Genomic DNA, 14,848 nt, shown 5'->3' with positions numbered 1-14,848 from the left:
CTGCCTTGGCTCAGGGAGGCTCAGCCTGCACCAAGCCCAGCAATTTTGGGTCTGAATTGCAAGTGAACACTCCTCATCTTCTCCTCAATGCCAGGAAGTCGGACTTTTTCAACAGCAGCTACACATCAGGAGAAGAAACCACTGGGATTTCTCAATCTGGGTCTGCATATAAATCATTTAACACCTCATTTACACATACTTATAATTAATGCACACTAGATTGCCGCAATGAAACAGTCCTGATGAAACATCTGAAGTGCACTGGGCTGCAAGTGCATTGGTTTAGGGGCATAGAAGGACAAATGAACCCCCTCAAGAAATGGCTGGTCCCACTGGCTCCCACTCTCACTTCCAGTGGAAGCAGATGAGAGGAATTTGGGTCAGATTTCCTCCTTTGTAGTGCGCTGAAAGCGTCTGAGAACCAGTTGCCATTTTGTAAAAAGCCCATACCTCTTGTGGCCCTAAACCACAAATCACCTCCTCTTCTCCTACTCCCCATCTGTCAGGTCAGAGAGAGCCCTGGACTTTGTGTGCAGAGCAGAATTTATCACTTTTTGTTTTATTGCATTATGAGGTGTCATATCTCTCATAGTGGTCCATCTATTTCTTATTCTGGTGTAAGTCCAGAGAAATTTTACTTATTTTACTGGATTTACAGCCCTGAGAATAACATCAGGATCCACCCCCCAGGATAGTTTGCAAATCTAAAAGAACTTTTATCCATCAGTAGGAGTGTCCAGTGCAACACACCCTCTGTGCCAAGTACAGCTGGAGAAGAATTTTGCATACTTCCATTCTTGTCCTCCAAACCCCCAGTCATCCCCTTGGAGGCATCAAATCTAATCTGCCTCTAGCCTGATTCCCCAGATGTGCTACTCCCCTGGGGAGTGTGACTCAGGAGCTGCAGAACAGAGTGTAGCTGGCCCTGAGGGAGAACCATCACTACTTGAAGGATGCAACATCCTCAAAGTCACCTCCACCTCATCCATGGGGATCTCCTCTGAGTGTCAAGGCGTAGAGGAGACACCAAGAGAGTCCTGCATGCCTGAGAACGGCTTGGATATGAGTTCAGGAGGTCAGGAACCTGTAAGCTGCAATAATTACAGCAGTTAATCTGCAGCAGCCTGGCCACCTGCCACAAAGGGCAAGAGAAGTGTCCCTTGGAGGAGGCAGGTTTTTCCCTGCTGCCAGGAGGGACACAGTGGGAGCAATCCCCAAGACACCACTTGTGTCCTGGCACAGGATCTGTCTTCACTCAGCACTGCAGAGCAGGAGGGGTGGGAAGCATATCATGTGCACAAGCAGATTGGCTCCCAGAGCACTTTCCCCAGGGTCAAAAATATCCTGCAGGGATCTGCTCACCCTCTCACATTTTACAGAACACCACAGGGATTATCTCCAGCCCAGGACTGGGAAAGTCTCCATGTTGCAGAGCTGCTCAGAGAACACCATGCCTCTTCCTCCCAGCCTGGAGGGTGGGAGGCCAAGGAGGAACCTGCTGTGCTGGGAACCAGGGCTTGAACAAATCCATCCATCACCCAGTAGGGTGCTGCTGAATTCCAGCTTCCTGCAAACTCATCTTCTACAGGAGCTGCTGTGAAGCACAGCAAAACACTGAGTTTGATTGGAAACACTGAATCAGTGAGAACTGAGCCCTCACAGTCCTGCAGCATCTCCTGGAGGAGCCTGCTCAGCATCAGACCTGACAGTCCTCATGCCAGCAGGCATCTTGGGGCTGTACCTGTCAATTTGATGTTGCCTGGGTCTTGGATTTGAGGAAGTAAGTCAGCAGCCCTACTGTCTGTCTCTTTTATAGATCTGTCACATCCCTCTCTAGCTGTAGATATCTCCAGATTTGACACATCTCTGAAAATCTGTAGCCCCTCTAACTTTGAGGGACATTAGAATACTTACAGTGCTCTCACATTTCAACCACCTCCAAGCAAGAAAATCTGTAATTTCTTCTCCCTCCCTGGTATTAGGGCAGTCAAGAACATGCCCAGGTGAGCCATGTCACCTTAGATACTGGAGACTCTCTGACATCTCTTTGTAAAGATTCCCTGGGACAGTACTAGAAAAAGAGAAGAATTATCCTCCAAGTGGCCTGAGCTCCCCAGCTCCCGTTCTCTGACTAAAATCTCATTCATAAGAGGTTCTTCCATCAGTTTTAACCCAGCTCCTCTTTCAAATTCAGCACAGCCAAGGGAATCTGCCAGGCCACCTCAATCAATCTCACCTTCCTTCTCCCCCAATACCATCGAGTTTCCTCTGCCATACCCTGATCACTAAGTCGTGACTGCATGGGAAGAGCAAACAGGCTGAGCAGATGGGGTGTGCAGGAGGAAACCCTCATTTGAAACTCAAATAGCTGGTGGTAATTCAGCAGATGTGGGAAAAAAATCTGGAGAGGCAAGCATGAGGTGACAGGATTTCAATTTCAATCAAATAATGTGGAAGTCTCCCTGGCAAGGAAAGGTTTCATCTTCCATCTTCTTGATTGCCCTGTCTTGAAGAGATGATGACTGATGCCAAGTGCCATCACAGGAATGATCTGGAATATTCTTCATTTAAGACCCCATATGACTCCCTGCCCTCAACAAATGGATTTTTTTTCCACAAGGGAAATCCATCCTTTATAACCCAAATGTCCATAGGAAAGGACTAAAATTCAATTAAAGTAATAGCATTCATTAATTCTCTAGCACATTCAATTCTGTTTCTATCCAGAGACAAAGACTTTAGGATCAGTCCTTCACTTCCCCATTATTGAATCGGGATGGCTCAGGAAATTTGTGACATTATAAACATCTCTATATCCAGCATACTGTAATGTTCATTTGGCCCTAGAATTTATCTTGGCAGAAGCACCAAAATTATCACAGATGGGTATGAGGTTTTTCTCTTTATAAATATTACAGAGCCATTAATTAAACAGGGGAAATTAACTGTGCCAGGCAGCACTGCAGAGGGACAGGAAAGCACAGCACCATTGGCCAGCATCTCAGACTGGATGTGGGACAAGTGCACACAGCTTCAAACTGACAGCAGAGATACTCTGGCATCAACATTACTGCAGGTTTTAGAAGATAATTCAACAAGAAAAATAATTTATAGGCATTTCTGGTGCCCAAAAGCAATATCGCAGGAAACGTGGAATGAAGGATTTTCAACCTTTTGAAACAAACCATGGTGTTTTGGTGAAAGGACACAAAGGCTGTCCTCTCTGAGATGATTTCCTCACATTACCAGCCCCCCAAAGACAAGAAATCTTGCCTTGTGCTGGGGTTTAGTCACACAAAGCCCCTTCCAGTTCCTCATGTTCTCTTCACCCCTGTTTACCACACAGATTTGGCCAAAAGATTGTCCCCCTGAAACACGCTTGAAACAAAAGCAGTCAGAACCTGCTGCTGGAGAGAGGAGGATCTTTTTCTTTAGATTTAATATAACTGGTGCTTGAAACGTCTAGGTTTCTCTAAAATAATCATAAACCCCAAAGTGCTCTACTCTCTGTGTCACAGTATCTAACATCAAAGAGTAGGAAATGTGTGAGATTTTAGCAAGTGGAGGTTTCTGCCTGAATACATCATGAGAGGAGTATTTTTATAAACAAGTCATCTCTGAAATGTTCTCCAGAACTAGTTTTCATTCTGCTTGTCATAAGTAAATCTAGAAAAAGAAAATGTTTTGATATCCCCAAACCAAATTCTGCACCAATTTTTTGATAAAACACAGGTCTGTCAAGAAAGTCATATATCTTTGAACCTGTTAGAAAAATTGCCAAAGCTCCCCCACTACATTTCTCCCTTGTTTTTTGTTATGTACAGACCTTTACAGATTCAATACAGCCAGATTGCAAAGGCTGCTCTTAGGTTTATTATTCCCTGATCCTCTTTAAACAAGGGCCCTAAATTCATCCCTGGTATAAGAGCTCTGCTGTCTCTCAACTGAGATGCAGGACACGTATTTTGAGAATCCTGTGAGACACTGACTTGCAAACCTCTCATTTGGAGTAATCCCATGTCCAGGACATCAGACAGCTCATGGTCCCAAAAGAGTGTCCAATGAGACCCTCTTCCTTCCAAACATTTTTATCTGCACCTCTCTCTCTATAACAGCTACTGGCAGAACCTAGGGGACTGGTTTCAGTGAAAAATGCAGTTAGACTTCAGGATGGAGATAGTTTATCAGCCAGAAAAGTTGGGAGGCTTTATGCATCAGCTCAGGGACAGGAATTTATGAATGACTTCCCACAGCTCCTGCAGTAACAAGGACAGGGCAGAAAAAGCAGCATTCAGGTAGGAGCTCACATAGGACTACATGGGAAATATCAGACCAAACTGGAAATCACAAAGGAAAAAAGATAAAGGGCAATTGATCTGCCTGTGAGTGAGAACTGCCCAGGCACACACATTGATCTGCTTGATTCCCAGCCTCTCACTTAACAGTAATTAAATTGCTTTGATGAGCACTGACCCCTGGAAAGGCTTCACTACAAACCAAATGAGTTTTGCTGAGATTTTTTCCCCTGTCTTTCTCAGCTCCCTCCTTTTGCTTTTCTACCCCGTTAAGCCCTATTGCTTTTGCATCTGGACTGATTGTCCAGAAAGGGACCAAAGAGAAAAGCATCATTGCTTACCAGAACTAGGAAATCTCTCATCACAGCCGTTCACCAGCCATTCCCCCTCTTCCTAGCCCGTGGAGCTGCTCCTGAAAGGGTTGCCCCTTTCTGCTAGGATGTCACAAGCCGGAGATTAGAAGTAAATGCTCTGCAAGCCAAGCCGATCATCCCGCTGCCACCACATCCAGGTACTGAAGCAGAGCTATGGAAAAGTCCATCAGCCAGCAGAAAACACCACCACACGCACACACCCCCAGCCACGGAGCAATGGGAGTGCAGGGAGGCTGGAGGCAGGAGCAGAGCAGATGGGAGGGGGTGGCTTGGGGAAACCAGGCAGCGGGAGATGCTAACATGACAGATGTGTTGACTTTAAGTTAAACAGGAAATTGAGGATGTTCAACGCAGAGAGGAAAGGCATTAGCTCACATTAAAGGCAAAGACTTTCCATGGTCTTCCCCTTCTTTGCTTTCCCTCTTCCACCCAGGCTTTCTCTGGTGATTTCCAGCTCTGCCTTCACAGGCAGAAACAAGCCACGGTTGATACAGACTCTGTCTGTGTGTCTGGGCAAGGCAGGAGCTGCGGGGCCAGCCACAGAATTCCCCATCCTAGCAGAGAGTTGAGACACTGTTCTTTTATTCCCTCTTCAACTCAGACTCCCCTGACATTGTTTAAACAGCATCCTCTAGATTATATGAGTAAAAGGCGGAATGCTGAACAGCAAAACAAGGCTTTCAATTTGTCCCAGTTCTGGGCAGGGGAAAACACAGGGTCAAAATCCTGATTTAGCTTATGTAGGATAAGCAGCAGAGAGTAGAATAAATTGATTTAAGTGCAGGGGAAATAAAGTGTCTTGGTGCACTCAACTTCCCCATGAATAAACCTGAATTTACACAGTCCAGATAAAGGAGGAGGCTGAGTCTGGTCAATAAGAGCTGTACTGTGAGGGTTCACAGGTCCAGGGGGTTGTATCTCCAGGACAAGGTGGCTACAAAACAAACCCATGGACAGAAAATCAGCTAGGACACAAGGACTCTGTTCCTGTTTCTCAGGCTGATCCTCCCTGCTGGCTTTTTCCACTGCCTTTGGCACAAGGAGGAAGAGCCCCCTGGTCATCCTTGCAGAGCTGGATGTCATCCATAGCCCAGCATGCACAGATGAGCCTTTCTCAATCATCTCCCCACCAAAGCTTTGTCCCAAGATCCACATGTAGAGGGTCAAGAATATCTCTTCTGTAGCATGAATGGTGAGATTAGGGACAGGACTCCTTTCTTTCTAGCAGCTGTGCATTAGGTAAAGAACAGAAATCTGCTATGGGCGCTTGCTCCATAATGGAGTGAAATATTCAGGTTTTGGTGCAATCTAGCCTGCTTCCCTGCTTGCATCCCATTCTTCCCCACCCCCTCACTGTCCCTGAGCTGTGCTGTTGGCTTCCCTTCAAGATTTTAATGGAGTACTGACAGTGATCCATTCGCACTCCAAATAGAGGAACCTGACTTGCATCCCCAGAATCACATTTGCAGAGCCAGCCCAAGCAGGTGGCTTTGGAGCATCTCCTCGCATGGATCAGCTGCAGTTCCAAAAGCATCCCTGCTTCTGGTTAGAGAAACAGCTTGGAAAAGTCTAGCAAGGCTATTACACTTTGGAAAACTGCTGCCTCGGGTCCCTTGTCCCTCCTCCTACCTGCTGCCACACTCCTCGTCTCTGCAATTATTTATAAAGCTCCATGTTCTTTCCTAATTGGGATGTTCCCTTTCGCCTTGCACGTCACTCCTGTGTCACTCTGCGTCTGGGCCCCTGGTGACCTCTTGGAGTGCTTGGCAAGGCTGGCAGCAGCCAAATGAGTCATCAACAACCTGCTGGCTTCTCCTTCCCTCCAGCCATTGCCCCCCTGGCTCCCAACCTGCCTGGCTGCAGCCGGGGAGGCCTGGGGGAGTTTAAAGCTGTCTAATCCCCTGGATAATTCATGAAAAGAGGATTACCCATTCTGTGCAGAGCCCTTAACCTAAATATAATGCAGCCATCCCCTTGCATTGCAGCTCCTGTGGCATGGAGGCGTTTTCTCTGCACTGCTTCCCCATCCCATCTTAGGGGTTAACCCAGCTCTTGCTCAGATCTGGGACAGCCTGGTTCTAACCCATGGAACTGCAGTGCAATAAAGCCAGGGTGTGTAAAGCACAGGTGAGACTGTGTTCTGTGAACACCAGCAGGATCAATGCAGACTCATCCCCAGAATCACATTCTCTCCCTAATAGATGGCAAACTCCTCGGTGGGGGGTGTCATACTTCCTTACTGTATATTTGGAAACCAGTGCCATGGTGCCATCAGAACCTGGCAGCAGTGCATCAGGAGGGCAGAGGGAAGTGCTACACCTGGATACTCCCATGGGAATTATAACAGCCTGCCCCAGGACCCGGGCTCTGCTGCCCACCCTGGGTCACCAGGAGCTGGGTTATCCCTGTTGCCAGAGTTGGTGGAAAGGGAACAGTTAACATGCTGCCTTTCCTGCTTGCATTCAGAGATGGAGGGATAGACTGGAGAGCTGCAGGAGGGATTCCTGATGGATTCAGCAGCTTCCTGGGAGACCACAGCAAGCCTCACCTCTCTCCTCATTTTCTCTCTCATTTTCCTGAGTGTGTCTCCTCACCCATCTCTCGTTTTCTTCCTCTCCTCTTCCCCAGATGGTGAAATGAGGTCTGACACAGTCACCACAGGCTCCCCTTTCCTACAATGCCTTTTTTTTTTTTTTTTGTTTGGCAGTTAAAGTCCTTATGGGACTTTAGTCACCGTAACATTAAAGCATTCATTAGCACAGGAGTAATTCCATAATCTCTTCAGAAGAGAACAATTTCAGAGGTTCAGCTCATGATCTGGAAAATCAATTTGCCAGCTTGACGATGCAGGAAGAGGATTTTCAAGGCTTGGCTTCCCCAGCAGGACTGTTATCAACCCTGGGACTTGTTGGCCAGGAAGAGGCCACCCACAAGAGCTCTGAGGGGAGGTGGCAGGACCCAGGGGCTGTCATTTGGCTCAGGCAAGGAAGGGAGCTGTGGCAGTTGCAGGATGAGCCTCAAAACCAGACCTGTCTCAGCAGGTTTTGCCCAACAGTGTGTTGTACAGGTGGGACAGCATCACCATGGATCACGGGAAATTTTCTTGCCTTTTTCGTCTCTCATACTTCATTTCACCAAAGCAGTGCTTTCAGAGCATGAAAGGGATGCATCTTTAGCATCCTGCCTTTTCCTGCAGCTACAGGCTAAACTAGACTCTTGTACCTCCTGTACTAAGTACCAGCCCATGTGCTCTTCCTCTCCTCACAGAATTTTTCACACTTTGACCGTGCTGTCGGAAGCTGGGGCCCACACCTTGCCTGCAGGCACACAGCCAGATTGGCAGAAATCATCTGCAAGGTGCAAGGCTGACTTTAGGGAAACATCTAGCTCTGAGCTTGCAGGTTGGAGGTTGCCTCAGAACCTGAGTGGGCTTCCACCTCCAGCTCAGCTCCTCCAATCAGAAGTTGTCAGATACCAGAGACTTTCATTTAAAGATGTTCCAGAACATAAATAGATGCAAAAAGCTGCTTTGTGGATAGAGCTCTCAGAATCTGGCAAGCTGAAGTGGAAAGCTCCTATCAGTTGTTTTCTGGGTCTGGCTTTGATGCTCCAAAGGGTTCCCCAGCACCCACATTACACAACTGCAAAGCTGTGCTAGGAAAGCCTAGCAGATCCTTGCAGATCTCATCTCCGGCTGAGTTCATCTAACAGTGGTGGACATGCTTTTCACAGCAGGGCCATGAGGAGGAGAAGCAGGAGTTAATTAGGACCTCTTGGTCCTCTTGAGACCCAGGGCCCTAGTGTAGGTGCTGCTACCTGTGGTAGCTCTCTTACAGTGAAGGGAGATCCTCCCCTCCTCTTTCTGATGCAAGAGGGCTTTTCTATTGTGATGAAGAATCAGAAGAAGCCATGCATGCTGCCTCTGCTCCCACTCCTTCCTCCAGGTGGTCCTGCAGGAGTCTGACCATGGACATCCCACTGCAGGAAGTGTTAGGGCCCCGTGTCATTTAGGGCAGAGGCACTAAGGTGTATTCCCAAATGAGCAGCAGTCATTGGGCTCAGTGCCTGGGATGAGCAGTGCATCACTGATAGTTCAGTATCTAAGTAAATTCCAGAGAATTAACCCTTTTCCTCTCCCTTCCCCCAGGTGATAACACCAGGGACACAGAGGAGACATGAAACAGCAATTTTCATGACACATGACTTTCTCTCAGCCTACCAGAAGCTTCTACTCTGACCCCTCATGGCAGGAGTCCCCCATAAGCTCTAGTGGGTGCTTACAAGTGTCCAACCTGAACACAGCCAGGGATCCCCCTCTGCACACATGGAGCACTGCATGCTCCTCCCCTGAACATTATCACCATCAGGCTGTTACTATTTCCCTTTTTTTCTCAACATGAGGTCATCCCTGACAGGTAATATCCTTGCAGGGCCACTTTTTACCCATTATTTTTAATGGGATCTTGGTGTCATGGATCGTATTGCTGCAGTTTGACACATGTAATAAAATTTTCCCTTGAACAACACTTGTCCTCCAAAATCCAAACAATCCCTGCAGAGATGTGTGCCCAGATGTGTTACACGATGTGCTGTGGGCATGCACACATGCACGGGAGCTTGGCACACAGCACCTGCACCCCTGCACAGCCCCTCCAGAGAGCCAGCCCCGCCAGTCCCACCTCATTGTGGCTTCGTTTAACCCTTCCTAAGAAGGGAGACGAACTGCAGTGTTCATCTTGAGCTGCAGCTGAGCTCTCGTGGGGAGGATGGTGAGGGGAGGGCAGTGGGTGTCGGACAGCTCGGGTTGGTGCGCACAGGCACCGCACACCAGCACAGCCCTGGGCTGCCACCACCTCTGCCACAGTCCCTGCCCCAGCAATCCCCTTCTCCTTATCCCTGCGGGAACGACAGCCCTGCCCCAGCAATCCCCTTCTCCTTATTCCTGCGGGAACGACAGCCCTGTCCCAGCAATCCCCTTCTCCTTATTCCTGCGGACACCACAGCCATGTCCCAGCAATCCCCTTCTCCTTATTCCTGCGGACAGGACAGCCCTGTCCCAGCAAAACCCATCTCCTTATTCCTGCGGACAGGACAGCCCTGTCCCCAGCAAACTCCCTTCTTTTCCTTCTCCCTGCGGACAGGAGAGTCCCTGTCCCAGCAATCCCCTTCTCCTTCTCCTTCTCCTTCTCCTTCTCCTTCTCCTTCTCCTTCTCCTTCTCCTTCTCCTTCTCCCTGCGGACACGACAGCCCTGTCCCAGCAATCCCCTTCTCCTTATCCCTGCGGGAACGACAGCCCTGCCCCAGCAAACCCCTTCTCTTATCCCTGCGGACAGACAGCCCTGTCCCAGCCATCCCCTTCTCTTTTCCCGGAACACGCACCAGGAGCGCTCTGGTCCAAACTGCTCCAGCCCAAGTTCCAACTCCACAGCTCAGCAGCTGCCGTGCTCCCAGCACATCGGGGCTGGTCCCAATTGCTCACAATGAATGCCCTGACCCCTCCAACCCCACTGCACTGCCCCAGCCCCTACAGCTCCCACCGATCCATCCCAACTCACCGCCGGCGCTGCGCCCTTGCGCATCCTCCTTTCCAGCGGCATCTTTTGTTTGAGTTTCCCTTCCCTCCCCGGCAGCGGTGCCCCCCGGGCTGCCAGCTGTCCCCCGTGTTCCTGGGGCACAGGCAGCGCTGGTTCTTACCTTGGCAGAGGTGGCTGGGGAGGTGCGGGGGTGCGGCGCAGCGCGGCTCTGCGCTCGCATCTCCTCTAGCACTGATGCAGTCCTGCCAGGAGCCGCATGCCAATGATGCAGCCCCGGGGATCCCAGCCCAGGAACCCCAGCGCTGGGAGGGAGCCCGGCGTGTCCTGCCTGCTTCCCTGCCGCCCCCAGCCCGGCTGCGGAGGGAGCCGAGGAGCGCAGAGAGCGAGAAGCTGCACAGCAGGCAGGGAGAGAGAGGCAATGCTTGTGTAATTTCATCACGGTAATAAAATCCAACCCAGAGTCTAAGTGTTGCAGCTCTCTAGCAGAGTTCTTCATTACATGAGCGATTTTTTTTCTTTCTTTCTTTCTTTCTTTCTTTTTTTGTTTTTTGTTTTTTTGTAATTGCTGACATACAGGAATGTTTCTTGCTGAAAGCAGAGGGGAATCCCAGCATGACTGGGCATCCTTCATCTCTCCACTTCATATATTAAACCATTGCTACATTTGAGACCCCTCTCCATGGGATGGCTAAGGAAGGGGCATGTTTCAGACAAAATCCTGGGAAAAACCTGTTCTGTTTAAAATTCCCTTGTGTTTATAATTTATGAGTTCACTGCCAGAAGAGTAGCAGGAAATATCCTACTGTCCATGCAATTTGGTGCTGGAAAGAGACCATGTGGACACAGCAGCATGGAACACAGTCTGCCCTGGAAATCCATCCCCATCATTCTGTGTTATTAAAAGAGATAAGCAGTAACATGAGGAGGTGTCTTACTGAGGAATAAAGCATGCAGCTCCTAGGAAAGCCTTCCCAGTGCACACGGGGGGCATGTCCACACCTGGCAACATCTCTCCATGCAGAAGGGCCCAAATTAGTCTAGATAATGAGAGCAATATTTTCACTGACAGATTTTCATTGCTGCTTCTGCTAACCTAAAACTTAAGAGCAGCATGGATCCACAGGCTTTTCAGAAACGAAACAGGGGCAGATTTACAGAGCAGCATGAATTCCTTGTACTTGAGCAAAGAAGTGGAAGTGAAACCCCATCCACTCACCCAGCCTCTGTCAGCAGGTGACATCTGGAAAGCCACTTTCACAGTCTGTGCCTCAGTTTCCCCACCTGTGACCAGCACTGGCACTACTGTGCCCTCCAGGCTGTACAAACACTGGAGATTGTCACTCCTTTGGCTGTTCCCAGGGTTTCTCTAGACACATACTCCACCTTACTTTCCCTGGTCTGTTTGTTGCTGCACCCCCTCAGCTCATCTGATCTGAATCTCCAGCTCAGGTGTGCTTGTACTGACAGCATTCCAAATTGGGCCTGTAAATTCTCTGTTTATCTGATGGCTTGCTGATACAGTTCCTGTGACTGCACTGGTGGCATCACTGCCATACGGAAAACACAGTAGGTGATTAATTCAGATTTTTTTTTTTTAAACACCCACTCATAAAAATTGGAACTCGAATCTGAGGTTCAGCTTTATTCTCTCTTGCACAATACATTAGCTTAATTGCATTTTGTGTTTGGTGCAGTGCACTGATCACTTTGATGTGGGAGCACTTAGAAGTCAAATTATTACCAGAACCCCTGCACGTTCCAGGCCAAGTATCAAGGCCTTGGCAAAGCTAAAAAAGAGCCAGTCCATCACCATGCCACTGAGCACTGCTTGCTTGTCTGTCACTGCTTCTCTCAGTCCTCCAGCTCATTAATAGTTCAGATTTCTCTAATCACAGGGCTCTGTTTGCAGATTCAGATCCATGTGTGGCTCATGCTCAGGAAGCACAGCACCCTTCATGCTGTGTCCACCTGGAAAGGGCTTGGGGCAGTCCCAGCTCCATCCCAGCAGCTGTTGGAAGGAGGCTGCTCTGCCTCATGTCACCTTCCACCTGCAGGAGGGATTGGAAGAGAGGACAGACACGGCAGGCTGGCCAAATGAGCACCCCAGTGTCCCTCCCTGCTGGGCTTGTCTCCATTCCCAAAAGAGTTCCTGCATCTTCTTACTATTTCCCATGCAGCAGAGATCTAATGTGGGTAAACTTGTGTTAAACCTCACTGCAGAACAAACAGAGAGGGAGGCAATAAATCTGGAAGGTGTTCTTTGCCAATGTACTGTGATTATCAGAGTTTCTAATTACCTCTGCACCCTCCTGTGCTCTCTCTGTGAATCACTGCTGCCCGTATCCAGGTACCTCAGCCAGACAGAGCCATTTTCCGTGGTGCCATATGGTGCCAGCAGGGAACCTCGTGGGCTGCCTGACATCCAAGGCAGCAGGATGGGGAGGCCTAACATCTTTCTGTTCAAAAGAGCACATTAATGAAATTTGCAGCAGTCCGACTGTCTCAGAGCTGCAAGGAGCAAATGGAAAACAAAGCAGAGCTGTAATGAATGAGTACCTGGCATGGAGAGGGATAAAATTATGTAAGCTCTTATATCCCAGGGAAATAGGAGACTGTAAAGGCTGATCATGAAGGTGTACTTACCAGCACGACTACACAGACAAAGAGAGCTTGGTCTAACCCCATAAAGCTTGATCTAACCCCATAAACTCACTAAGCACAGTGTAAAGCTCACAGATCTACTGTGATGCAGGGTGGGATAGGAGATCTGGCCAATCCATGTGAATGGAGCAGAGCCCCACAGTGAAAATCAAGACATTTTTCTCTCTTATCCCACCTTAGCAGTCTCTGTTTTGCCTCCTTGCATGAACCAGACACCAGGGACCCTTGCAGAGAGGTGCAGAGCTGGGCAAAGCAGGGCACCCTCCTTCAGCAGTGCTCAGATACTGCAGGGAAGGTGTACAAAGCAAAACAAGAAATCAGGTGGTGAAGGATCAGCCTCTGGGATGGCTCACAGGCTTTGGAGTGAAAGGAAGGTAATTAGAGGGAAAGCACGACTCTAAAAATACACAAACAATGCATATTTCATGGCTCTGCCAGAGCCATGGCTCACATGCCTGGGCACTTGCTGTGAGAGGCACTCAGTACCACGGGGGGCTGTGTGAGCAGGGCAGGGTCAGCTCAGGGCTTCTAGGGTGGTTTTCAGGGCTCTCTCCACACACACACACAGACACTCACACATCTAGGGGTGCACACACACCACTCACACACACTCAGTGTCCCCCTCCTGCCTGAGCCCTCCTGCACAGCCTGCATGAGGAGCCCCAGCTCACCTGTCCTTGGAGGTGTCCCTGTCCTAACAGGAGCCAGGAGAAACCAGTTTTAAGGTCTGTCAGGGGTTAAACAAGTCTGGGGTCAGGATTTGAGGCTGGGCAGTGGCAGCAGGAGCTGGTGCCAGCTCTCCAAGGTGTGCGGTGACAGCAGGCTGGTGGCTGCTGCTCCCCACTGGTGACAGCTGTCCAGCCAGGAACAGCCCTCACCTCCCCCTCCCTCCACCACTTCTGCTAATGAAATTTGCTTACAAAGGCCAGAATCTGGCCTTAATAGAAGGGAAAGTCACAGGCAATATTTGATTGCACCTTCAATTTCGCCTGATAAGCAGGATTAGTGATGCAGATAACAAATACAATGTAAGGAGCTATACAGGCATTAATTATTGGTATTGCTGCCTGATCGCTGGCAAATATAAATAAAATGCACATGGAATCTGGATGTCAATAAAACAGCTGTCAGTCCTCTGTGCTGTGGATTTGCTGAGAAGGGATTGTGTTGCCAAGACCCAAAAACAAATTAGGAGGAGAGAGCACACAGCAAAGGGCCAGAGCCACGCCATGCCTCCTGCCAGAAAGGGACACGGCTGCTGCCTGCTCTGGGAAAAGGCCAGCTTGAAAGTGGGGAAAAAAGGGTTTTACACTGAATACACTGCAATGTGAAATCCTGCAGAAGTCAGGGTCTGGGTCTGTGAAGGGTTTCCATGCCCACAGCTCAGATGGGGTGTGTGGGTACACACACATCCCCACTGGATGTGCCCTGCTGCTCAGTGCTGCTCAGGAGCAGCAGCCCCTTGCTGGGTGCTGGAACTTCTGCAGCCTTGCCACCCACATTACCAATGTGCTGCCTAAAAGGAGAGATTAATTACTGAACGTAGGAGAAATGGGGGAAAACACCTCAATGCATTTCATATTTGCTTCCAAAATTCTGAGCTTTTCTGATTAAGGCTCTGTTTCCACAAAGCATAATAATATTTTTTCCTTTAAATTAGCCTGTTACTTTCTGCTTGACAGGAGCTCCTGATGCTCATGGCAACCTAGAGGGCTGTACAGCTCCTGGAAAATCAGGAAATCCCAGCACCAATTGTGCTTCTGAATGCTGGCCCCATTGCCTTCTCAGAGAGGTGGCTCTGTGCAAATCACAATCCATATTCGTGCCCTCCAAGCCAAAGGGAGTCCTGAGCTATCTAAAACCCACATGACACCACTGATGCTGAGATTTCAGGGCAAAAGTGCAGTCACTGTGGTGATATCAATTTACCTGAGCTGGAAAGCTGAGCTGGAGTGGTTGTACCACACTAGAAAAATAGGGAATT

General features: G+C 49.1%; 1 protein-coding gene across 3 annotated transcripts in view; it reads right to left on the bottom strand.

Moving 5' to 3' along the window:
• Positions 1 to 10,628, bottom strand: part of SV2B (synaptic vesicle glycoprotein 2B) — a 66,158-nt gene extending 55,530 nt beyond the window's left edge. Inside the window, exons 1-2 of one of the 3 annotated variants that reach the window (XM_033070578.1) lie at positions 10,364 to 10,628; positions 4,637 to 4,820 (exon numbers count right to left, since the gene is read on the bottom strand). The gene's annotated coding sequence lies outside the window, so the exon portion shown is untranslated. Of the gene's footprint in view, positions 1 to 4,636; positions 4,821 to 10,224; positions 10,341 to 10,363 lie in introns of those variants that run through there. The other 2 variants (XM_033070576.1, XM_033070579.2) reach the window with 2 other exon arrangements.
• Positions 10,629 to 14,848: the final 4,220 nt, after the last annotated feature.

This window comes from Catharus ustulatus, chromosome 12, assembly GCF_009819885.2.
Source record: "Catharus ustulatus isolate bCatUst1 chromosome 12, bCatUst1.pri.v2, whole genome shotgun sequence".
Taxonomy (NCBI): domain Eukaryota; kingdom Metazoa; phylum Chordata; class Aves; order Passeriformes; family Turdidae; genus Catharus; species Catharus ustulatus.
This window is presented reverse-complemented; position numbering and strand designations above follow the sequence as displayed.